The sequence below is a fragment of the Camarhynchus parvulus genome, chromosome 1 (assembly GCF_901933205.1).
Source record: "Camarhynchus parvulus chromosome 1, STF_HiC, whole genome shotgun sequence".
Classification (NCBI taxonomy): domain Eukaryota; kingdom Metazoa; phylum Chordata; class Aves; order Passeriformes; family Thraupidae; genus Camarhynchus; species Camarhynchus parvulus.
This window is the reverse complement of record NC_044571.1, coordinates 3,581,351-3,607,284: the sequence shown is the minus strand read 5'-3', so window position 1 is coordinate 3,607,284 and position 25,934 is coordinate 3,581,351. Positions and strand designations below refer to the sequence as shown.

Genomic DNA, 25,934 nt, shown 5'->3' with positions numbered 1-25,934 from the left:
TGAAAAGAAAAAAATCAAGAGCCATTAGCTCTTAATGCACCTTGATCTCATCCACCCAACTTGCTCATAGCATCTGTTTCGAAAAGCCAAAAAAGCATCCTCAGACCTAAATGCAATTTTGCTCCCAAAACCAGCAAAAAGTTTTTGTGCCTTGGAGTGACTCAAAGTGAAACAGTTTGGCAGGATGTGCCACTGCTCTGGTAATGTCACAGGCAATAAGTGCTGCAACTGAGGAGTCAAAAAGAAATATATATTCCCAGGGACTTTAGCCAAGCTAAGGAAGCTTGCTGCTATTTTAAAATATCAGCTTGCTTTCCCAAGGCACCTGCAAAATTCTCTGGATGCATCCTGGCCCTTAAACACGCACAAAAATGTTCAGTTTGGGTATTCTGAAGGCCAGATCCTTTATGCAGGGTGGAGGAGATGCTGCAGGGAGGGCTGGAGGCTCCTTTGGAGAGCTCAGACCATCAATGCAGGGACACCCAGTGCAGTCCAGCCCCCACTGCAGGTGCTTTGTGTCCTTTTCAGGAGCACATTTGGACACTTTTGGCTTGTTCCACCTGCTTCAGCCTAAAAGCCTTCTCCTCCTCCTCCTGTCTGTCCTCCCTTCACCTGCTGAGTGCCAACCATCCCTCTCTGGATTTCTCTCCAATGCTAATAGACTCTTCTCCTAATGCTTCCTCTCTTCCTACAACACCACCATGTTCCTTTTATCCCTGATGCTAATGGGCATATTTAACTTATTTCAGAATGGCCTCATGAATCAGCAATTTTATCCTACTTGCTCTATTCCAAAGCCCAGATCTCAGCACAGATAAGCAATTGTCCAACAAGGGATGAATCAGAGCAACCTGACCCTGTGTAAACCCATGTGCTTCACTGTACTGAGCAGGAATAAAACCCAGCTCACATTCCTTGTATCTTCATAAACAAAGTAATGAGGAAATTTCTTCCTTAGGCTCTTATTGTCTCTGCCAGGACTCCAAAAGTCCAGTTCTCAAACAAATTCTGTGCCCCCAAACCAAATTATTTATTGCACCCTCTTTTACGAGTAGTACTGCTGCTGGTTGTTTTTCCTCCTCTTAATGCAAAAGAGAAATAAAATTGAAAATGGTTATTTCAGATAGAATGAGGAACTTGCTCTTCTTCCTTGGAAACAGTCTCAAGATACATGAAGGAAGAAGTAAAATAGCACTGAAGAGAAGTGATAATTATGCAAGTTTAAAAAAAAAAACATTCAAAATGGGAAAAATTGCCAATGAAGATATTCCAATACCGCTCCTAAATCTTTGACTGCAGCTCAGTCCTGATGTAGGATGAGAACCACTGTAAGATGTTACATTACAAATGGTTTTTTTCCCCTATTTTAAGCTGGGGGAGCACTTGGAGCAGGTGAGCCTGGTGCTCCTGCTTTGCCCTTTTGTTTCATTCTGCCTCTTGGCACAATCATTTTTTGGTGTTTGGAACTTTATACTTCCCTAACAGTTGAACTAAGTCTTTGCATTCACGTGCCTGTTCAAGCATCAAGTCTGGTACTTTGGGAGGAAAAAATCTTCCTGGGCAAAGGAACACAAATCCAACCGTGGGGCCCTCATGCTGGCAAATCCTTCGTCAATAACTACTTGGCTTTAAAAGTGCTGATTATACACAGAAATGTTTGTGGGATCAGGGCCAGTGGCTGTGTTTGTAATTACTTACCTGTGCCTTGTGGATATCCTGGTTTTCAGCATTTTATCCCAGCAGGACAGCGAGGAGAACACTGCCCTGACTTTGTCTTAACTGATCCTGGTCTTTATGTGGGGCTGCCAAAATATTTCCCCATGTAAAACACCCATAAAATCCGGCAAGTCAGATTACTCGTGACCCCATTTTCACCCCCAAATCAGCGCACAACATCCTTTTTACCAGAGGAAGGACAGGGCAGCCCAGAGCTGGGGACACCCCTGGATAGGCAGGTCTGGATTTGGATCCCGGTTTCCAGCAGGGTCACACCTGCAGCCCCCTCTGCTCTCCCTCTGCCACCCACCAGGAGAGTTTGGGAAAGTCGGAGGGATGGCTCCGAGGGCACATCCAGGGATGGAGGGGGAAAAGGGAGAGAAGGGAGAGAAGGGAGGGAAGGGAGGGAAGGGAGACAAGGGAGACAAGGGAGAGAAGAAGGGAGAGGAGAAGGGAGAGAAAGGAGGGAGAGAAGAAAGAAGGAGGGAGAGAAGAGGGGAGAGAAGGAGGGAGGGAAAGGAGGGAGAGAAGGAGGGAGAGAAGGAGGGAGAGAAGAAAGGAGGGAGAGAAGAAGGGAGAAAAAGGAGAGAAGGGAGAGAAGAGGGGAGAGAGGAAGGGAGAGAAGGAAGGGAGAGGAGAAGGGAGAGGAGAAGGGAGAGAAAGGAGAGAAAGGAGAGAAAGGAGAGAAGAAGGGAAGAGAAGAAGGGAGAGAAGAAACGAGATAAAAGAGAGAAAGGAGAGAAGGGAGAGAAGAAGGGAGAAGAAGGGAAAGAAGAAGGGAGAGGAGAAGGGAAGAGAAGAAGGGAGAGAAGAAGGGATGGTAGAAGGGAGAAGAGAAGGGAGAGAAGGGAGTCCCTGTTCCCGCTCCTACCTGCAGCCGGCCGAGGGAAGCGGCGCCTCCTCAGCCCGGGCGACCGCAGCGCATCCTCCGGCGGCTGCGGCTCTTCCCGGCGGGATCTGCGGGATCTGCGGGGCTACAGCTGCCCGGCTGTGCCCCTGTCACCCCAGAGCCCCGCTGTGCCCAGCGAGGGGCTCATCCTCGGCCCGGCTCCGGAGGCAGAAGCGGAGGAAGGCGGGGATGCGGCAGCGGTAACCTGAACTCCCTGCTGCCGCTTCCCTCCCTCCCTCCCTCCCTCCCTCCCTGCCGCGGGTAGAGACCCACTGAACCTCTGCTCCAGGTTAGGAGCGGGCTGTGGATGGGTTTATTTGAGGTGTTTTGGGTGGGAGGGGGGAAGCAGCGTCCTGCCAGGAGCTGGAGATGGAAATGAGAGCAGCGGCGGCTCCTCCCGGCGCTGGGAAAGTTCGGCCGGGCGCTCCCAGTGACCGACAGCACAGCCTGGGTGTGCTCAGAGGGACAGAAATCCCCCTCTGCTCCAAAGCCCGCACTGAGGCACCCTCCGAGGGGTTCTTCCCGCTGGGGAATGACATCCAAACGCAAAACCACCGCACCGGGGAAACGGGAAAGCGAGGGGAGCAAACCTCACCCTGGGCGCGCCCCGGGGTGAGAGCATCCCTGAGCGCCTGCCCTGGACCCCCTGTCTGCCCGATCCCCGGGCTGGGCATCCCTGAACCTGGAGCCCCGGGCTGTCCGGGCTCAGGACAGCATCCCTGACCCCTGTTCGCCTGACCCCGACCTGGGCTCAGGACAGCATCTCTGAACCTGGAGCCCCGGGCTGTCCGGGCTCAGGACAGCACCCCTGACCCCCCTGTCTGCTTGATCCCCGACCTGGGCTCAGGACATCATCCCTGACCCCCCTGTCTGCTTGATCCCCAGGCTATCAGGGCTCAAGACAGCATCCCTGACCCCCCTGTTCGCCTGACCCCGACCTGGGCTCAGGACAGCATCCCTGACCCCTCTGTCCGCCTGATCCTGGGGCTGTCCAGGCTCAGGACAGCCCTCAGCGCCAAACCTTTGCTTCAGGGTACGAGTCCAGGCAGGACACCCGATCCCTTCCCAGCGCCAATTCCAATAGTTGGAGCACGTGGAGAGCTGCTTGTACCTTTATGAGCTGTCCCCTGGTGACAGCAACCAGCGGCAGCTTCGCGGCACAACAATTATTGAAGCAAATGGCTCCGGGGGAAAGACATTGCTCTTCTAAACGCTGCAAGCTACAGCAAAAAAAAAAATTAAAAAACAAAAAACCCAAAACCTCCCAGACAAACGTTGTGGATAATGCCTCACATTTAATAGCAGAATACCCAGGGACGATCCAGGGCATTTGGAATTTCTAGCGAGAAAATATTCGCTTTGATTTGTCATTGTCGTTGTCTTTTTTTTTTTTTTCCTTTGAAACAGGTTGTTAGAGCGCAGCACAAGAAAACACGAGACAAATCAATCACTGCGAGCTGCTGGCAGCTCCCTTTCTCCTCCCCCTCCACTCCAAGGCTGGAGATGGAGAGATGTGCTTAAGGAGAAACACAAAACGCTGTTTTTGCTGTGTGTACTCTGCAGGAGAAACACGAGTGAGAGGAGAGGTCCAGATCCACTTCCAGATTTGCTGCAGAAAGGACTGCCCCAAAAGCTTTTTTTTTTTTTTTTTTAATTATTCAGAAAACCACTCCCGGGTAGCTTTAGTTTCCTACAATGAGGAAGCATTAGCTAAGGCACCTGAGAATGCCTGTGCCTCCCTCTGCATGCATGACTCTCTCCTTTGTACTCCAAGTTCCTAAAAAAACCGTGCTTTAGTTTTGGGAAAGTGCTAACACTTCCTTTGTCACAGCCTGACCTACAAAGTCCGACAGCTACTGAGCACACAAAAGCTTCTGCATGCAAATTATCTGCCCTCCACCTGGAAATGAGCAAGGTTTGGGCATTTTCCTATGGAAAACAGGAGCGCAGTGCTGGGGCTGGGGCCTCAACCTCTGCCCACATTGCTGCTGAGCATCACAGCTCACTGGCTGCCATCAGAGCAGCCCTAAAATGAGAATCATGGAATCACAGAATGGTTTGGGTTGGAAAAGACCTTACAGCTCATCCAGCTCCACCCCCTGCCATGGCAGGGACACCTTCCACTGTCCCAGGCTGCTCCCAGCCCCAGTGTCCAACCTGGCCTTGGGCACTGCCAGGGATCCAGGGGGCAGCCCCAGCTGCTCTGGGCACCCTGTGCCAGGGCCTGCCCACCCTCACAGGGAACAATTTATTTCTCATATCTATTCTGAGCTGTCCTGCTTCACCTCAAGGCCATTCCCCTTGGTCCTGTCACTCCATGCTCTCAGGAAAAGCCCCTCTGCAACTCTCCTGTAAAGCATTAACTGAGAGGGGCTCAAAGGTCTCCCTGAATTCTCTTGTCCTCCAGGCTGAGCAGGGCCAGCTCTCCCAGCCTGGCTCTGTAGCAGAGGTGTTGCTGGGTTTGGTGCTGCTGAAATGGCTCCCGAGGCATTAAAGAGTTTTTCCCCAGCCCCACGACTGAAGAAGAAGATGAGATCCCTCAGCTCTGGTTTTCAAGGTTGTTTATTTTCTCTTATCTATCACATTCTTGCTCTGACCTGCTGAGGTCTGTCCAGCAGGTTGGGTTGAGGCACACTGACTGCCTTGGGGCAGAGTTAGCTTTTCATACTAAGAACAAAGTGCACTTTATTTACAATAATTCTCCAATACCTATCACCTGTGCTAGACAATCTGTCTCTACTTTAAACCAATCCAAAAGTGCCACCATCAAAGCAGAAGATGGAGGACAAGAAGAAGAAGAAGAAGAAAGGAGAAGAAGAAAGAAGAAGAAGAAGAAGAAGAAGAAGAAGAAGAAAGAAGAAGAAAGAAGAAGAAAGAAGAAGAAAGAAGAAGAAAGAAGAAGAAAGAAGAAGAAGAGGAAGAAGAAGAAAAGAAGAAGAAAGAAGAAAATAAGAAGAAATAAAAAGAAGAAAGAAGAAGAAGAAAGAAGAAGAAGAAGAAAGAAGAAGAAGAAGAAGAAGAAGGAAGAAGAAGAAGAAGAAGAAGGAAGAAGAAGAAGAAGAAGAAAGAAGAAAAGAAGAAGAAAGAAAAAGAAGAAGAAATAAAAAGAAGAAGAAAGAAGAAGAAGAAAGGAGGAGGAGGAGGAGAGGATACGCCCAGATTCCTTCATCTTGCCTTTTGAACCCCCATTCTAAAAACACCAAAATTCTACTTTTTCACCCTGTGGCAAATTCACTGTCATTCTACTCAAACTCTTGTGGCTTGTAACTCCTCACACACAGTTGGGAATTGTTTCCATGGGCTAAAATCAAAGGCACAGGTGTCTCTGACTCTGTGCCAAGGTCTCTGAGCCCCCTGCCAGGGTCTGGAGTCCTCCAGGGCAGCCAGAGGGATGTCCTGGGCTCTGACAAGCTGTTCCAGCCCCTCATCCTCGAGTCCCTGCTCCAGACTCATTCCAACAGCTCCAGGCTTTCCTTGTGCTGGGCACCCAGAGCTGGATGCAGCACTGAGCACTGCAGGGGGGGCTCCCAGGGCACTGTAGAGGGGGAGAATTGCCAATCCACACAAAGCATTTTCCACTCCCTCCAGCCAAGCCAGCCACCCCCCAGGTCACTGCTCCCAGGCTGCTCTGTGAGTTTTAGCAATTTGCTAAATTCTAAATTCTCCACGGTGTTTAGGCTGCCCAGCTGTCAGCTCCAGGGCACTCAGAGCACTCACTGCAGGGGCAGATTACACAGCCCAGGGTCTGGGAGGGGCACAAGGGGACAGAAAATAAACTCTGGAATATCTACCTTCGTTCTGGGGGGAAAGAACCCACCCAACAAGCACAATCTGCTCCCCTCTGCCTCTGATTCAGGACTGTTTGCTGTGTGAGTCCACCCCTACCCCAGCATCTCAGTAATCAGAGTAATGCATACACATGTGCCTGCATTTCACCAGCAGTAAATTTAAGGCAACATATATCTACATGAAATCAGGCCTCAAAGAGTGAGTCAGGGCCTAAATCAGTGTTGCAACTGAACTAAAATAATCTAAGGCTGCTCTAAATGCACATAGCTTTAACCTGTCACATCAAATGAAAATTATATACTAAACTGTAATCTTGCTGTTCCCTTAGTCATCAAAAGAGGCCAGATCAAATTAAAAAAAAAAAAAAAGAAGAGAGCGTGGATGCTGTTCAGAGGATGAGGAGGAGGTGGGGCTCATGGAGCAGGATATTCACAGAGTCATTAAAGTTGGAAACGCCATCCCAGTCCCAGCTGTGCCTTGTCCCCACCTTGTCCCCAGCCCAGAGCTCTGAGTGCCACCTCCAGGAATTCTTGGATACCTCCAGGGATGGGGACTCCAAACCTCCCAATGTTTAATCACCCTTTCAGTGAAGAAATCCTGGCTGATGTCCAACCTGACCCTCCCCTGGCAAAGCTTGAGGCCATTCCCTCTTGTCCTGTCACTTGGGAGCAGAGCCCACCAGGCTGTGCCCTCCTGTCAGGGAGTCACAGAGAGTGACAAGGTCCCCGCTGAGCCTCCTTTTCTCCAGGCTAAAAAAACCCCATAAAACTCAAAATTCTGCTTGAACCAAGGGGTGTTTCTGCCTTCCAAGCCACACTCAGCCGCAGACTCAGCCCCCCAGCGCTGCCATCCATTCTCCAAGCGGAAGAGCAGCGCCCTGAGTCGCTGCTTGCATTGGTGGCTCTGTGTTGTCACCTCGTCTGACAAGTCTGGCTGGACATGGCCTGGCTAAGGGACAGTAAATATTTCCACACCTGTGTTTGTCAGAGCCTGAGGCGGGCAGGGATAAGGTCAGGCTGCAAACACCCCCCAAAAGATGGCATTGCCTGGCTGGGCTTGTGTGGTAGCATCAGGTGATTCCCCCATGGGGAATGATTGGCACCTGACTCCATTGATTCAGGAGGCTGAACAATTGCTTTATTAAAACTTGACTATACTACATGAATACTGTACTATATTAAAGAGATACTATACAAAGATAAATTCTAAAGAAAAACCCATGACTGTCTGAGACAGCCAGGACACAGCTTTGACCCAACTGGCCAAGGAAACAAAACAATCCTCAGCAGAATCCAATGGACAAATCCCTTCAGGTAAACAATCTCCAGAACACATTCCACATGTGCAAAACAACAGGAGCAGCGAATAGAGATAACAACTGTTTTCTCTTCTTCTCTTCTTCTCTGAGGTTCCTCGCTGCAATTCCCAGGAAATATCCTTGGGAAGTTGTTCCTGCCTGTTCTCTATAAAGAGAGCTCTGGCTACAATTCACCCTTCTTATTATAACAAAATTAATATATCATTATAATAATATTATCATATATAATAATTATAATTATATCATTATCATATATAACAATTATATCATTAATATAATTACTTATTTTTATAATAAAATATAATTCTCATTAATATAATTATTCAATATTTATTTAATATTAATTCATTTATTTTAATTTATTATTTATTCAATTTTAATATTAAGTGATATAATATAATTATATATATAGAGTATATTATATAACAATTAATTGTATTATTTATAAGATTATATAATGTGAATTACAATTATAATTATAATTTATTAATAATTATAATTATAATGTTGTATTATAATTATATATTGTATAATTTATATTATTCTATAATATTTATTATATATTGTATAATATATATTATAATTATATCTTAGATAGTATATCTTATATCTATGATTATATATTATTAATTATTTTAATTAATAATTCTTTTTATAATTAACTATAATATATTGTAATTATATATATAATGTAACAATTATTATATAATATATATTAGATATAGTAATATTATCTAATAATATAATTAATATAATTATTAATATAATATAATTCTTATTACCTAATAATTGTGTAATTCATACAATTAATTTCTTATTATATCATATGGTTCTTATTAATTCTGAATCAATTCTTATTGTTATAAAATATAATTCATATTAATTCTTATTATGATAAAAATTAAAAGAAGACTGCATTTGCAATTCTGCTGGGCCCCCTTCTTCTCTCTGTGCTCCTCCAGGAAAAAACCTGGGAGAGAGAATTATGTCTGTCTGTTCAGAGCATGTGAATGCCACAGGCTTGAGGTTTGCTACATTTTGCTTTTTCACCAGGATGAAAAATGTGAGCAGGAGCTGTGTCCTTGGGTTTCTCTGTGGGGGCAGGCACAGGAGCTCCTGCAGATGAAGAGGGTCATCACTGATTTACACCCTGCCACTTGCTGTAGCAATGGGATGTTTTGATGGCTTCACTGCCAGACTGCACTGGAAGTTTTAAGGATATTCACTCTAATGCAAAATCAAACCAAATTTTCATGCAGAGCTCTTCAAGATTTTTCTACAGAAATCTATAGATTTCTTTCAGTCAGGAGGAGGAGTTTTGTTGAAATAACACCCTCAGGCCTTCAATGGGTGCAGTTCATGTTACAAAGACACAACAGCAGTGTAGATCAATCTAATATGAGGAAAATTGTCGCCAATAAAACCTACTTGTGAGGCAGCAAAATGGTTTCTACCTTCAGATTTACAGGATTATAATTCTTCTGATGTAAAATTAACAGGTTTTGCCCAGAGCAGCTGTGGCTGCCCAATGTCTGGAAGTGTCCAAGGCCAGGTTGGATGGGCTTGGAGCAATCTGGGATAAAGGAAGATGTCCCTGCACATGGAAGGAGATGGAATGAGATTAATTTTAAGGTCCCCTCCAACCCAAACCATTCTGTGATTCTGTGGTTCTAAACCCACGCCTTTGGTAGACAAGACACACCAGGTACCTCCCTCTGCATGACTTAAATTCCCTGATTTTATAACAGCGCCTCTGCCACGGGGAGGGGGTTGGAACAGTGCTCACTTAATGAGACCAAAATATGTAAAATTCGACTGCAACTTGTGCAAGCAAGGCCCAAATAGCTCTCAGCATCAGCAGTTAACAGGTAAGTGGGCAGCCAGTGTTGTGTAGAGCTGACTCCTGTGCCCATCAGCACTCCTGGGGCTGCCTCCAGTCCTGCTTCCATCCCTCACAGCACAGAAAGGTTTTTCCTGCTGACAGAATCATGTCCAGGCAGGTTTTGAGCACCTCTAGAGAAGGAAACTCCTCAGCCTCCCTGAGCAGCCCTTCCAATGCTTTGTCACCCCCACAGCAAAGTTTTCCTTCATATTCAGATGAAACTTTGTGTGTTGCTGTTTTTGCCTTGTCCTGCTGCTGGGCACCACTGAAAAGTCTGGCTCCATCCCCTTGGCAGCTGCCTTTAAGATATTTGGGTGCATTGATAAGGTCATGGAATCCCAGAATGGGTTGGAAGGGACCTTAGAGATCATCCAGTGCCACCCCTGCCATGGCAGGGACACCTCCCACTGTCCCAGGCTGCTCCAAGCCCCAGTGTCCAACCTGGCCTTGGGCACTGCCAGGGATCCAGGGGCAGCCCCAGCTGCTGTGGGCACCCTGTGCCAGGGCCTGCCACCCTCACAGGGAAGGATTTCTTCCCAAAATCCTCCCTGAGGATGCCAAAGCCACCTCAGCACCTCAAAGAGCAGAGTGAACCGTGGTTCTGCAGGGCTTTCAGCTCTCCCTGCCCTCTGAAGATGGGCTCAGGGTGGGCAGCCAGGGCTCTGTGGGTTTCAGCCCATCCTCATCCTCATCCTCATCCCCACGGCCTCACACTGGCCAGGGCTCAGAGCTTTGGCCTCAGCCATGACCTACATGGAGCAGGCAGCTCCTCCTCATCCCGTTGGCTGGGCTGAGCCCTCTCAGCTGATCCCATCACTGTCCTGTGCTGCTTTCCAGGGCCTGAATCCCATTAACCCTTCCCTTCACTTCCCCATCCCTCCTCCAGCACGAGGCCAGCACCTGGCAGAGCACCAAGGGAAATACAGGTTGGATATCAGGTGTTACAGGTTAAAATTGAGATTTGTTCATCAAACCAACATTAAAAGATTAAAGAAATATTTCAAATAGCTAGAAACTGTTGCAAGACATGAGCTCAGTTGCTGAAGTAGGAAACCGCGAAACCGCAAGGCTAAAAAGACAATGTTTCACAATCATGCTTTGCTTACGCTAATTGGAATATTGCTGAGGCTTGCAAAAATATAGTGAGGCTATTACAAACTCAGCAAAAGTATATTGTATAACCAAAGGATACATAACTGTGACAGCTGTCACAAGGGTTTTTGGGGTGATGGAAGAGACGTAGATCTGACTCCATGATAAGAAGGTTTGATTTATTATGTTATGATATATACATATACTATACTATACTAAAAAGAAAAGCAAAGGAGAGGTTCCAGAAGCTGCTAAGCTAAGCTAAGAAAAGCAAAGAAGAATGATAACACATGAGCTGGCCTTGACAGACTGCGAGAGCCAGCTCTGCTGTGACTGGTCACTGAACCAAAACATCCACACCAGACCAATCACGGGTCACGCTGTTGCATGCCACAGCAGCAGATAATTATTGTTTACCTTTTGTTTGTGGAACCTCAGCTTCCCAGAAGGAAAAAATCCTAAAGAAAGGATTTTAGTGAAAAGGATGTCTACGACACATAACCATATATAGTCAAGTCCAGCAGGTCCACGAGGGATGGAGTAAGAAACCTTTCGCAACACGGCCACCGAAAAGAGGAACAAGACCACCGAGAAGGTGGAGCAAGACCCATCCTGCAACACCTGACACAGAATACACCCACCAGAAGAACACCGAAGGGATAAAAGACCGATGGACTGACCAGCAAACTGCTGGTCACAGTGGCAGCCAACCCAGCGCTGTACTCGCTTGCTATTGCTTGCTCAATTAATAAATTTATAATTGGCTCTAATTGGCATCTGGTGGTCCTAATTGGATAAGGATCTTAAATTCTCACTGCCAATTTATAACATCAGGGAAAAGGTTTTTGCAGCAAGAGTGAGAAAGTTCTGGAATGGCTGCCTGGGGAGGTGGTGCAGTCCCCATCCCTGGGTGTGTTTAACAAAGCCTGGATGTGGCACTGGGGGCCAGGGTTCAGTTGAGCTGCTGGGGCTGGGCTGGACTCGATGGGCTTGAAGGTCTCTTCCAACCCAGTGATTCTGTGAATTTTGTGAATTTTGTGAATTCTGTGAATCTGTGACAGCATGGCACTGGTGCTCTCCAGTGCCCCCAGCCCTTCCCACATCCCTCCTGTTGCACTGAGGAATTTGGCTTGGAGCCATTCAGGCTTTAACTCAGGCAGGTGGCCTGTTCCAATAAGCAGTGCAGGTTATGAAATGCTGGGGTGGCCAGAAAAGTGCAGCACAACCTCACCCTCACTGCCTGCAGCTCTCCTGGAAGGAGCCTTTGGCATAGCTGTGTGATTCTGTCCATTCTGCAGGTGTGGGAAATTGATTTGGAGAAAATTCCTCAAAACCTGACAGAGGGCTCACATAGTATGCATCTCTCTATAAACCTTAAAATAAAATATACTGCCTTAAAAATATCACAGAATAAGACAGACATTGTTAAAAGATAGTATGAACTAAAAACAAGTTTCAAAGAATGGCCTTACAAAAAAAGACTGGATACCTTAGAGGAATAGAACTATGAAAGATGCATTGTAGTAAAGACCCACAAGGAGAAATTTTAGATTTATTATTTATTGATTTATTTATTTATTTTATAGATTTATTATTATATATTATTTATATATCATGTATTGTTTATTATTTATATAATAGTATATTATTTATATTATTATTTAGGATTATTATTATTATTATTATTATTATTAAGGCATTTGCAGCATGGTGTAGCAAAAACTGACAGTGTATTGTAATCAGGAAATAGTTGGCTTCTGATTGTGATAACGTGAATTGTAACACCTGCATTATCTCACCCTCCAAATGAAACTAAAAAACAGAATGAAAGTTTTTAAAATGCCTCTCTGGGTCAGGAAAGGGCTTAATCCAACATGCAGGGACTGTGACCCCCTGAGCCCCCCAGAGCTGCCCTCTCTGCCAGCAGGCACAGAGCTCTGCCCCAGCAGTGATGGGAATCCAATCACACGCTCCAGGGCTTCTGCCTGAAGGAATAAGGAAAGCAGATTAATTTATTTGGTCCCTGCCCACTGCACAATTAAGTGGAAGGTTGTGAAGGGTTTCTGTGTGTTTGTGGTTTTTTGCTCTGTTGGCTCATTTTGAAGGAAAAAAAAGAAAAAGGGAAAATAAGAGGGAAAGGGAATGGAAAGGGGGAAAGGGGATGGGGAAAAAGGAAAGGAAAAAGGAAAGGGGAAAATGGAAAAAGAGGGAAAGGTGGGAAAGGGAAAAGGAAAAAAGAAAAAGGAAAAATGGAAAGGGAAAAAGGGAAAGGGGAAGAGGGAAGGGGAAAAGGGAAAGGAAAAAGGGGGAAAGGGATAAAGGGAAAGGGGAAATTGGAAAAAAAAGAAAGGGAAAATGGAAAAAAGGAAACAGAAAAGGAATAAGGGAAAGGGGGAGGAAGGGAAAAGGAAAAAAAGGAAAGGGAATAATGGAAAGGGTAAGAAGGGAAAAAGGGAAAGGGGAAGAGGGAGAGGGGAAAAGGGGAAGGAAAAAAGGGGAAGGAAAAAGTGGGAAGGGAAAAGGGAAAGGGGAAATGAAAAGGGAAAGAGATAAAGGGGAAAATAGAAAGGGAAAGAGATAAAGGGAAAGGGGAAAAGGGAAATTAGAGATTGGGGGAAAAAGAAAGGGAAAATGGAAAAAAAAAGGAAAGGGAAAAGAAAAAAGGGAAAAGGGAAGGGATAAAAAGGAAAAAAGGAAAGGGAAAAATGGAAAGGGTAAAAAAGGAAAAAGATAAAGGAAAAAAAGAAAAAAGTGAATGGCAAAAAGTGAAAAAGGGAAAAAATGAAAAAGGGAAAGGGAAAGGGTCAGTAGTGAGCAGTCATGAAAAGCCCAGGGAAGGTCAGGGTCACCCTGGAGCTGTGCAGGTTCCAAGGATGGAGCCCAGGCATTGGGATCTGCTCCAGGATCTGCATCCATGCCTGGGACCCTCTCTGGGAGCAGGGAACCTGCAGCCTCCCCTGGGGAAAGGGCAGAGCTCTGTCCCCTTAACCCCTGAGGGAAGGACAACACCCAGCCAAGGATGTGAGCCCGGGAAACAAAGACTTAAACCCGGGATTTAACCAAACTCCCACTGCTTCCCTCCCAGCCTTATCTGCCTCCGATGTTTTCCCAGCCCTGACTGATCTGAGCTCCTTTATCCGGTGCAGGGCACGAGATGGAGCCTGATTGAAGTGCCAGAAAATGTTCACTCAGTTATGGCTCTGACAAATGGATCCTTCTGAGCTGCTGAGTTTAATGTGCTTTTATTATTATTTCTTTTTTATTTATTATCAGCCTCTTCCTCTTCTGGGCCAGCAAGAGAGTGAAAGCCAAGGGGAGGGTGTCCAAGTGGAATATTTTTTGATCTGCTTCAAAACAAGGGCTTGTCAGGAAGGAAGTTTCAAGTCATTTGGGTTGAAACTAAGTATACCAAAGCTTCCAAATTTAAAAAATAAAGCCCACCCTGCCTTGCACATGTCCTGCAGAGCCCTGTGTAGAGCAGAAAGCTCCAAATCCAGCTGATCACGAGTTTATCTGCTGCTGGGCACAGCATTGGTATGAAATGGGATGTAAAGGAAATGTGATACAATATTGCCTTCAAAGAAGTTGGAAATTCAAAAAAGTTCTCCTGAAAGCTCAGCAGAAATGAAATATTTTTGATATTGTGACTCTTTGAAACGTTTCTACTCTGTTTCAAGATGAATTCCAAGGAGTGAAACGTGTTTTTCACAAAAGGAAAAAATGCCACTTGCTGAACATTTATTTCTTATTTATATTCTTATTTACATTTATACTATTTATATTTATATTCTTATTTATTTCTTTTTTTCTGGAACTGATCTATAACATATTGCCATGTCAGCATCAGAAATAAAATTATAACTCTTTTCCCCTGTTTTTTTAGGGGAAACCATGGTTGTCAGTACAGTTCTTCATCCATTTGCTCTACCACACAATTTTCTGTTCCCTCAAAGCATTTTTTGCAGTGGTTTTGTAAACTGAGTAATACCCTGACTCCATGAATACTTATCAATGCTTTTTAAATAGTTATACATTAAAAAACCAACTTTTTTTTCTGTGTTGAGTTTTGGATTGAGCTTTTTATTTCAGGTGGGTATTGGTCAAGCACATGTTCATCTTCTCCATGATTTCCTGGCTGTTTAACTCACACCTCACGTCTACTCTGTGGTCATATTCTGACTTTTTTCCTGTGTTTCTGAGGGTTTGTCAGGTACCTGGGGCAGGGATCTTGGGTGAGCATCCAGGCTGGAGCAGGGGATGTTGTTACAGACACATTTTCTGAAAAATCCTTTCCTTAGGATTTTTCCTCCTGAGAAGCTGAGAGGCCTCAGGAACAAAATGTAAACAATGATTATCTGCTGCTGTGGAATGCAACAGGTGCATCTGTGATTGGTCTCATGTGGTTGTTTCTAATGAATGGCCAATCACAGTCAGCTGGCTCAGACTCTCTGGTCAGCCACAAGATTTTATTATCATTTCCTTTCTATTCCTTTCAAAACTTCTGATGAAATCCTTTCTTCTATTCTTTAGTATGGTTTTAGTATATAATTTTCTTTTAATATAATGTATATCGTAAAATAATAAATCAGCCTTCTGAAACATGGAGTCAAGATTCTCATCTCTTCCCTCATCCTGAGATCCCTGTGAACACCACCACATCCAACCACGCCAGATCCCTCCCTGAGCAACTCCTGCTTCCATCTCATGGTATGAGGAGCAGAAAAATGGGTTTTGTTATATCACCTGTAAACCAGAGAGATTGCTAAATCTGTTCCATGGCTTGAGCTCCCTTTCCATGGGCAAATTGCTGCTGCTGTCCCAGCTGAGCCTGCCCTGGCCCAGCCTGAGGCCGTTCCCTCTGCTCCTGTCCCTGTGCCCTGGGAGCAGAGCCCGACCCCCCCGGCTGTGCCCTCCTGGCAGGGACTTGTGCAGAGCCACAAGGGCCCCTGAGCCTCCTTTGCTCCAGCCTCAGCCCCTTCCCAGCTCCCTCAGCCCCTCCTGGGGCTCCAGCCCCTTCCCAGCTCCATTCCCTGCCCTGGACACGCTCCAGCCCCTCCAGGGCTCTCCTGCAGGAGCCATGATGCCTCAGGGTTTATATTTTTTATATACTGCATATATAAAATACTTATATTCTTTTCTATATTGCACATTCTGTGCTGCTATTTAATGTGTGGGTCTGGGCTTCATATTATGGGATGGTGAGCTCTGTGCACAGAGCAGGGAGACAAAACAATTCCTGCTCCAGCTGGGCACCAAGGACAAATGATCCAAATCTCAGCCCAGGAGCACAAACACCGTGGGCTGCAGAGAGAAAAACAAGCAGGGTGGGACTGCCTGGGCTAAAGCTGGAATGGGACAATGAACTGCAAGGTGCAAATGGAGCAGAACTGATCCCAGGGACAGACCCCGTGCCCGGCCGTGCATTTTGGGGCCATTTTGGTTCATCTTGGGTGCAGCCCTGGCTGGGCTCTGGTGCTGCCCAAGGTGCATCCATGGAGGAGATGCTTTGAATAAATCCCTGCTTCATTCTTTAGCTCTGCCCAGCCTCTGCTCTGGGGCAGCCTGCACAAGGCACCAGCCAGAACTGCACCCAGCCCTGGAGGGGCTCTCAGAGCCAGCACAGAGGGACAATCCCTGCCCTGCTCCTGCTGCACACACAATTCCTCACCCAGCCCAGCTGCCAGGGGCCTCTTGCCCCCCTGGGCACCCCTGGGCTTGTGTCCAGCCCCTGTCAGCAGCACCCCCAGGGCCTTTTACAGCCCCTCTGCCCAGCCTGGAGCTCCCTGGGGTTGTGGTGACCAATATCCCCTCTGTGAAGGGTGTCTGGTTCTGGAGAGGATCTCCCTCATCTGCACCCTGGGCTGGTGCTTGCATCCCTCACCTTGCACAGGGGGACACCCTGAGAATATTTAAGAGTCACTAAATAAATGAAATAAATGGCTGGTGGAGCAGACCCTGCTCAAACACCAAGCTGAAGAGCTGCAATCTTTGCTCCCTTGCCCCCTTACAGAATTCAGGTCTTCTTGCAGCCAGGGTGGGCACAGCTTTTGTGTTTTACTTCATCTCTCTTCCACTCTGCCCCACGAAACATGAGCTCCAAGGTGTCCAGCTTGGAGCAGTTTATAGATTTACACACGAGCAGTGTCCAGCTGAGTGTTTATAGATTTATTTCTGGGGGCTTCCTTGCCAGGTGACTTCACATGAACGGCATTTCTTAAACATGAAAAATGATTGCTAAGTGAAAGAATGGGAGGAAATGGCCTCAAGTTGTGCCCAGGGCAGTTCAGATTAGATATAATAAAAAAGCTTTTTTCCCTGGAAGAGTGGTCAGGCATTGGAATGAGCTGCCCAGGGGGGTGGTGGAGCTGCCAGCTCTGGAATTGTTCAAGGGTCTCAATGTGGCACCTGGGGATGTGGTTCAGGGGTGATTTTGGTGGCTCTGAGTTGATAGTGAGACTGGATAATTTTGGGAGTCTCTTCCAACCTCAATGATTCTGTGATTCTATGGTTTGCTGAGAGGCGTGGAAAAAAACTGTTAGCACCTCTCCTTCCCCATCAGTGCAACCCTCAGATGAACATAGCCCCAGAAGAAGAACCTGGAGGCACAAAACAATGCAAGAACCTAGAAGAACGAGGTTTTTTTGTTTTGTTTTGGTTTGGTTTTGGGTTTTTTTTCTCTCCTTAACTGTGTAGCACCAGCGTGGAGCTCAGTGGATCAAAGAGAAACAAAAGAAGGGATCTTCTGCCTCTCCATAAATCCCTAACGGGAGAGTGGGGCCAGGTGGGAGTCAGGCTCTGCTCCTGGGTAGCAAGGGACAGGAAAGGAAAGTTCCAGGAAAGTTCCAGGAAAGTTCCAGGAAATCTTCAGGAAAGCTCTGGGAAAGGAGAAAGGGGAAAGGGGAAGAAAGGAAAGGAAAAAGGAAAGGAAAAAGGAAAGGAAAAAGGAAAGGAAAAAGGAAAGGAAAGGAAAAAGGAAAAAGGAAAGGGGAAAGGAAAAAGGAAAGGAAAGGGGAAATTTCAAGGAAATTTCAAGTAAAGGAAACTTCAAGGAAAGGAAATTTAAAGAAAGGGAAAGGAAATTTCAAGGAAATTTCAAGGAAAGGAAATTTCAAGGAAAGGAAAGAAAGGAAAGGGGAGGGGAGGGGAGGAAAAAGGGCCTCAAGTTACACTAAGGGAAGTTTAGATGGGATATGAGGAAAAAATTATGCAAGGAAAGGGTTGTTGAGCATTGGGATGAGCTGCCCAGGACAGTGCTGGAGTGTCCATCCCTGCAGGGATTTAAAAGCCATGCAGATGGGGCACTTGGGGACATGGGACAGTGGTGGCCTTGGTGCGCTGGGGGAATGGTTGGTCTTGATGATCTTAAAGGCCTTTTCCAACCTAAATGGTTCTGTGATTCCAAGACAGATACCGGGACACACCAGAGCTCAGAGTGCACAGACAGAGGGTGAGGGTGGCTGTGGGATCCTGACCCTGAGCTGTGGGGCTGGGATCAAAGCCTGGCGCTTTCTGCTCTGCTGAGCTCCAGGATGGGATCCTGGCTGGATGCCATTGTCCTGTCAGCTCCAGTTTGCAGTGCCCTGCTCTGGTGGGGCCCAGCAGGGGCTGCAGGTGAGCTGGAGCCCTGTGCTGAGCAGCGCTGAGCCTGCCTGTTGCCAGCCTGAGCCTTCAAAATCACATTACCCTGATACAATCTGCAGCACCAAGCACAGGAGCTGCCTTCTTCCCTAATGCCCAGCCTGTGTTTCCCTCACCCCCTGCCATGGCAGGATTTTTTTGTTTGTTTAATATTTTATTCTAACAAAAGTGAAGCATGTCCACAATGGGCTCCAAATAAATAAATAAGACAAACAGTCACATTCTCTTCCAGCCCCCCTCTGGCCAAGGAGGTGACAGTTTTGGCATGGCACTGCACAGGAGTGATTCCAGGAGCCAGTGATGGAGCAGGAATATTGGCTTCCTGTGGCCTCCAGTACTTTTCCATCTGCATTTGAATCTTGCTGGGTTTTAATGATGGGTCCTGGTGCACCCAGTTGAAATGGGTTGGATACTGGTGTCTGTGTGGCCTTAATCAGATAAACCACTGTAAGAAAATTATATTCAGCTTCTGGCCAGCCTCAGGCTGGTTTGGGGGAGTTTTCAGTGTGGCCAATCCAGAGACAAATACAGGAGGTGGAGGAAGCAGCTCCTGGAGGGCCAGAATTTGGGTGGGGAGTTGTGGGAATCTATAAAATCAGAGGGTTTTGGGAAAGCTGCAAAAGGCAGGTCTCAGAGACAGCAGAACTGGGATTGGAGCTAAGCAGTAGCCATGAGATTGGTCAGCAAAAAAATGATGTAAAGAAGTAGAAAAGTGAGGACGAATAGAACAATGGTTTGTGTAATAACACTTGTCTGGTTAGCAGAGCATTCCATCAAGCCTTGAAAGTAGCCCATGTAACACTGAAATACTCACTACAAAAACACCTACTGACAAAGCAGTAGGTCTTATTATAGTGAGTATTTTTAAGAAAAAACAGAGTATTTTTTAAGTATTAAGTATTATTACAGTGAGTATTTTTAAGAAAAAAAAAGAGTATTTTTCAAGAAAAAACATAGGAAAACAAGATCTGCTCATCATAATGATGAAAACTGTAAAAGTGATTTCATGCCTTGGAATGCTGCTGAAAAAATCTTCAGCAGGTTTGTTTTTACCCCAGCTGGCTTCAGCAATGGCATTGAAACAGATCAAGCTAGGTGTTAGCTAAGTAAACAAACGTTCCAGTCTACAAGGCAAGATGTATTCTATTACCATCTGTATGGCAGCTGTCTTTTGTCGAGTGGGCAGTTTGCCTTATCTCTCTCTGAGTGATCACAATCACTCCCCCCTCAGGAGGGGACATTGCTGATAACAGCCATTGAATGTCACTGCATGGCTGATAAGAACTGCAGCATCCCATTGGGAGATGTGAGCCCAGAGGGAGGAGCCAAGCATTCCTACCTGGATATAATCTGGAGATTCTGGAACACCAGCACAGCTTCTGCACTGGATTGCCCAGAGGAACAGCAGCTGCCTCTTCCACTGGATCATCAGAGGCAGAGACTGCACCTTTCTCCAGGATCCCTGTTCCAGCAGAACCACCCCTGACACTGCAGGAGGGCTGAGCCACAATTCCAGTGGGACTGCTGCCAGCACCCTGACCCACAGGGTGTCAGCTTGTGTTCTGACTCTGTCAGTGTTGTTTTGGTTTACTGCATTGTTTATTTTATCCTTTTATTTTTCCTTTCCCTATTAAAGAACTGTTATTTCCTGCTCCCATGTTTTTTGCCTGAGAGCCCCTTAATTTAAAATTTATAGCAATTAGAGGGGGGGAGAGGGTTCACATTTTCCGTTTCAGGGGAGGCTCCTGCCTTCCTTAGCAGACTCCTGGCTTTCCAAACCAAGACAACAAACTAATGCCACATCCACTGCAATCAGTGATATATTAACAAATGTTAACAGTGTTAGACCCTTCATAATAAAACAACAATTAATTTTCTTTCACTAGCACATAGACACAGTTGTGAAAAGCTTGAAAGATTGTGTTATATGAGCCTGTCTGATGATTCTAAATCCATCCACAGGGAGTCACAGCTGTGCTGTGGGGAGGACATTCCCCCTGATCCCCAGCACTGGGGAGGCTGTGGGGAAGGAGGAGGGAGGGAAAACCTCCAAGGATGGGTCCTGGGACTGTGTTTAACACCAGCCCCAGCTCAGGCTGCCTGTGCCAAAGAAATGAGAACTGGCAGGGAGCTGAGGAGCATTGCCAGAGTGGAGGAAAACAGGACAGCATCCCAGAAAGAAAGAAGGATCCCCAAGTACAGATAGCAGATAAAATTTGGAGGCGTGGAGTCCCAGCATCACTTGCTTTGGGGGCTAATAAGAATTTCTGCTAGAAACTGGGATCCTGTCTTTCTAGGCTTGGCCCAGGAGGCAGAATTTTGTGTGCACAGGTTTGTCTCCAGGCTGTGGGGAGCTGTAATGTGATGCAGCCGTGGCAAAGAGGAATGTGATGAGTCACTGTCCCAAGGAGTTATTTTCAGGAGTAAAGGGGATATCTGGTCACACTGCAAAGCACTGCCCTGGCACCTCCTTTGGGGCAGGTCCTGTGAAGTGCTTTAATCCTGACCAAAAAGGTTCAACCCACACTGAAGAGACTGGGGAGAAGAAATTCCAGTTATCCAAGTCTGGCACTGTCCAGTTTATGAGAGGAGGCAACAGAACCTTGGTTGGTGTAGAGCAGCAACATTTCCAAATTGAAAATTCCCAAAAATGGTGGATAATGAAAGTTATTTCATACTCAGGAACAGAGAAAGCATAAAGCTGGGGAAGAAGCTTATTCCAGAGGAAGGGGCAATAGCATCTCTTTGGCAGATGTGCAAGTGTCAGGAGGAACATGGGATGTTAAAAAACAAGGAGGGACAGCAAATACTGGGTGTGCAGGACCTGTAGTGTGCCAGAGACACCTGGAAAAAGTGAATTCAGCCTGTGCTGAATGTCCTTAGCAAGTGAACACTCCTGTTCTCATTTTTAACCCGTGGTGATCTTTGCTTGACTGTTCCTGTTCCAAACCTCAGCATCACCCTCTTGGAGAGAGGAAGAGCTCTAAGAGGAAGAGCTAAAAGCACAGACATTTTGGTGCCTGCTGTCTGAAGGGGGGTGTGTGGAAATCGTGTCTGCTCCAAGTGGAAGATCAGAGAGCCTGGCTGACACTCGATCCCTGTCTGGGATAATCCCCAGGAGGTGCCAGAGCCTCTCTGGGTTAGGGACAGAGCCCACCCCACAGTGCCCAGGCTGGCAGCAGGGCTTGGGGACGTTGCACACATGAAGGTCAGAGCCTCCTGCAGGGTGCTGCCCTGTCAGGATGTGTTTTGGGATTCCAAATTAGACACTGAGCCTGTGGCAGAAACTCGGGAAGTTCTGCCTTGCTTGGGGCCATCACCTGTGGGATTGTGTCCCTGTGGGATTGTGTTCCTGTGGGATTGTGTCCTGCTCAGGTGATTTCCCACCTGCAGAGCTGCCCCAGCCCAGGGAGGAGCTGGAGCTGCTGCAGAGAGCCCAGAGGAGGCTCCAGGATGAGCAGAGGGATGGAGCAGCTCTGCTGGCAGGAAAGGCTGGCACAGCTGGCATTGTTCACCTGCACAGGAGAAGCTTTGGCCTGAGCTCAGGGTGGCCTTGCAGGGCCTGCAGGAGCCCCAGGAAAGCTGGAGAGAGACAATTTCCAGGGGATGCAGGGACAGCACACAGGGAATGGCTCCCAGTGCCAGAGGGCTGGGTTAGGTTGGATACCAGGAAGCAATTTTTCCCTGTTAGGGTAGAAGGCACTAGAACGTGTTTCCTAGAGAAATTTTGGATGCCCTATCCCTGGAAGCATTTCTCAGTGACATTCTCAGTTTTATTTCTTTCTTGCAGAAAGAAAACCCCAACAGCTGCCTTTTGGTCAAAAAATATGACTCCAGCAGGAGTCTTTATTTTCCTGTGAGTTGGATGAGCTTTTTGTACAAGGCATTTCCTCTACAGGAGTTTAATTAAAACAAAAAGGTTCCACAAAAGCAAATGTCAGTGACCTTCTTATATTTTGCCTGAATTTTTTTTAAGAAATGAAGTGTATCCCCTCTTTCTTTGTGTTTAGGCGCTGGGAGACACCCTCTGTGTTGAGAAGATGCCAAAAAGGGAACTTCTAATTCCTGTAGCCCCTGCCTCTGCTGCCAAAGCTCAGCCTTGTAAACCCAATAAAAGACTCCAGAATGTCCCAATTGCTTCAAGATTTGATGGTTTAATATCTGAAGCCCAACTCTGACTGACTCCCTAAAAGCAGGGAGCTCATTTAGTGGGCTGAAGGAAACAAGGACAGGTATATTTACTGCTCCTCTATGTTTTACTGCCCTGTATGAGAGATTAATGAGCTCTGAACTTGTGGGCAGCCAGTTTTCCTGGCCTGACTCACCCTAAAGAGGAGCTGGAGGGGGTTCTGACACCCCCTTGTCTGGGTGAGCACAGCACAACCCTGATCTGGGTGGGTCATGGTTGTGTCCTCCTGAAAAAAAAGAGGGGTTGAGAGGGGGAATATAAATTATAGACCAGATAAAATGCTTAGAAGCAGAGCAAGCTGTACTACCTGCAGGTTTTATCCCTGGAGGTATTTAAAAGTGAAGATGTGACTCTTAAGGAGGCTTTTTTAGTGGTGGGGTTGGCAGTGTTAAGTTTATGGTTGGATTCAGGGATCTCAAGGGTCTTTTCCCAACCTAAATGATCCCAAATTCTCAGTGACAGAAAGGCATCACCACGGTTGTCCACACCTAATTTGGACTCCTGTGCCCTTGATTTGTGTCACCCAACTCTGCACCTGGAGTAGCCAATGAGTTCCTTCCCCCTGAGCTAAATGGAGACAGAAACTCATTCAGATGAGTCTCAGCTGAGAATTGTTGCTCCCTCCCTGTGCTTCTTGCTTGGCAATGATGGGAACAACAAGCATCCTTCAGGATATCTGACATCAAACCTAAACCTCACAATCTGCTTCCTGAAGGAATGACTGTCTTGAGTTCTCAGCTTCCCAGATGATACCTCAAGCATATATCCAGCCTCCCAAAGCTGCCAAAGGATGCAGACAGACAGACTTATCTCCTGACATTAAAGAGAAGACTGTAAGCAAGTTTTATTACTGGGAAGGTGGATGAACAGATGTGGTGGCTGGAAAAGAGGTCAGAAACCCTGACTGGGGGTTGGTGCTGCCCTGGCAAATCTCCTGGACAGTTTCATTTCTCTCCAATGAATTTCACGAAGAGTTTTCTTAAGAGAAAATCTCTCACACAGTTTGTGGCCTCAGAAGTGCTCTCACCCATGGCCCAAGTTGCCTTCTGGACCTGCCATTCCAAACCCTTTATTAGCAACTCAGTGCAGTATCTCATATTTATTTTCCCACAAAACAAACAATTGACTAACCCTATCCACTCTGTTGCTTGCCATGGTACGCGAAATCACGTCTTTGACACTTCAGCAGCCTGTGAAACTTGACAATCAATCATCCCAAAGTGCCAACAGCCACATCCTATGACATATATGGATCTGTAGGAAGCATAGCTTGAAGCCTTTCTAATTTTAGCTTGTTTCAGGATACGAGAAGTTTCAAGCATCAATCATCCAAGGAAAATGCTTTACATACCAAAGTGTCACCAAAAAAAAAAACACAAACAAAAAAGTACAGCCTGCTGGTTTGTGTGTAACTGGGGTGCACTGGAAGGATTTTGCATCCATGGATTCCTGAAGCCTGTGAAATGCTGTGTACTCTGTGCTAACCAGCTGCAGTTGCCTTCTCCCAGTAAAACAGGAATATATACATGCAGGCAGTATTCCTCCAAGTGCATTGAAGCCAATAGCTCACAAATTCGTGCTACTGATTTTCATTCAGCTGCAGTTTAAAAAAGATTGGATTCTTTGCCCAGTTGCACTAAATTACTGCAGAAAGTATTAAGCTTATGTAAGCAGAATTAACATTATGGCTAAAACCACCGAGCAGCAGCCAGCCCCAGTTTATCCGTGGCATACTCACAGCCCCCTTTTCTCCTGGCAGGAAGGATGGCCAGCACACACTGATCCCAAGGAACATCCCAAATTTCTGTGCTGGCTGCAGGATCTTTGCTATCCTGTTTGCTGTTTCACCCCAGCCACCAGTTGAAGACCAGGGCAGTGTGTCCCTCCCACGTGGGAGGCTCAGCATTCCTCACATTCCCTCCCAGCCTTCCCAGATTAGACCCTGTCCAGAAGATCACTGCTGTATTTCTGCCTTAACAAGAATGGGCAAAGTGTGGAGGGTTTTGTCTCAAACCCAAAGGCTGCAGCCCTGCCTGATGCCCTGAGTACTCTCAGGGGTTTTGTTCTGAAGGGAAAAGTGGAACTTGTGGTTCAGCAGGCACAAGGAGCTCAGGCAGCCTGGGAATACATCAAGGCACAGCACACATTGGATTTACCACATTTCCAGAGTGATTAAGAGCTCTGTGTTTATATTGTCCACCCTGCTCCCCACAGTCCTTCTGCTCAAAACCTCTGCAGCAATGAATGACTGGTGTCCTGGTTTGGCTGCTGGTGAGATGGGGAAAATTTCCCCCAGGAAGAGAAATTACCTGCAGGAATGTAAGAAATGCTCACCTAAGCTGGTACTCAGTCTTTGAAAGTGGAAATGGGCAAAACTATTTAGGAATAACAATATTTAAATCCTTTTGCCCCCAGTCACCAGCATCTGTGATTCCTTGGATTTGGGATGTTGTGGACACATCCCAGGCTGTAGTATCCATTTATGACCCTGCTGTTCCCGACATTGCCCAATCCCTTCACATTTACATTGTCAGCTTCCACAACATCCTGTGACGACAAATTCCAACATTTCCTGACTCACTCCATAAAAACATTCTCTCTCTTTTCTCTTTCAAGCCAATCTATTAATTTCATTGTGTCTGCTAATTTTCATTATGGTGTTGCAGGATTTTCTGATTCACTCTTCTGCATTCATCTTTATGATTTTTTTGTAGCTTCCTTGGCTTCCTCTCCAAATTGAAAAGTCTTCTCAGCCTCCTCATGGAGCAGCTGTTTCATCCTCTCCAGCTGCTGTTCTCTCTGTATTTCTCACATCCCCAGGTCTTCCCTGAGACCAGACTGCACAACCTGTTCAACACAGCCAGGTTTGTATGGCTGCAAAGCCCTGCCATCCTGCTGACAGAGCATTTCCCTGGGTCTTGGCCACTGCTGCACCTTGGGCTGATGATTTTGGAAGGATGTGGAGCTGGTGGAGAGAGCCCAGAGGAGGCTCCAGGATGAGCAGAGGGATGGAGCAGCTCTGCTGGCAGGAAAGGCTGGCACAGCTGGCATTGTTCACCTGCACAGGAGAAGCTTTGGCCTGAGCTCAGGGTGGCCTTGCAGGGCCTGCAGGAGCCCCAGGAAAGCTGGAGAGAGACAATTTCCAGGGGATGCAGGGACAGCACCCAGGGAATGGCTTCAGACTGACAGAGAGTAGGTTTAGATGGGATATTGAGAAGAAATTCTTTATTGTAAGAGGCCATGGCAGAGGTTGCCCAGAGAAGCTGTGGCTGCCCCATCCCTGGCAGTCCAAGGCCAGGTTGGATGGAGCTCTGAGCAACCTCAGATAGTGGAAACTGGATGACCTTTAAGGTCCCTTCCAACCCAAACCATTCCATGATTCTGTGATTCCATGGCTTTGTACAGCCCACAACCCTAACGA

At 46.6% G+C, this 25,934-nt stretch overlaps 1 protein-coding gene across 3 annotated transcripts in view; it reads right to left on the bottom strand.

Annotated features, from left to right (window-relative positions):
• The window catches only part of B3GALT5 (beta-1,3-galactosyltransferase 5), a 36,257-nt gene extending 11,911 nt beyond the window's left edge, over window positions 1-24,346 (bottom strand). Inside the window, exon 1 of one of the 3 annotated variants that reach the window (XM_030951949.1) lies at window positions 24,252-24,346. The gene's annotated coding sequence lies outside the window, so the exon portion shown is untranslated. Of the gene's footprint in view, window positions 1-2,587; window positions 2,792-3,716; window positions 3,774-24,251 lie in introns of those variants that run through there. The other 2 variants (XM_030951957.1, XM_030951940.1) reach the window with 2 other exon arrangements.
• Between the last annotated feature and the right edge of the window lie 1,588 nt (window positions 24,347-25,934).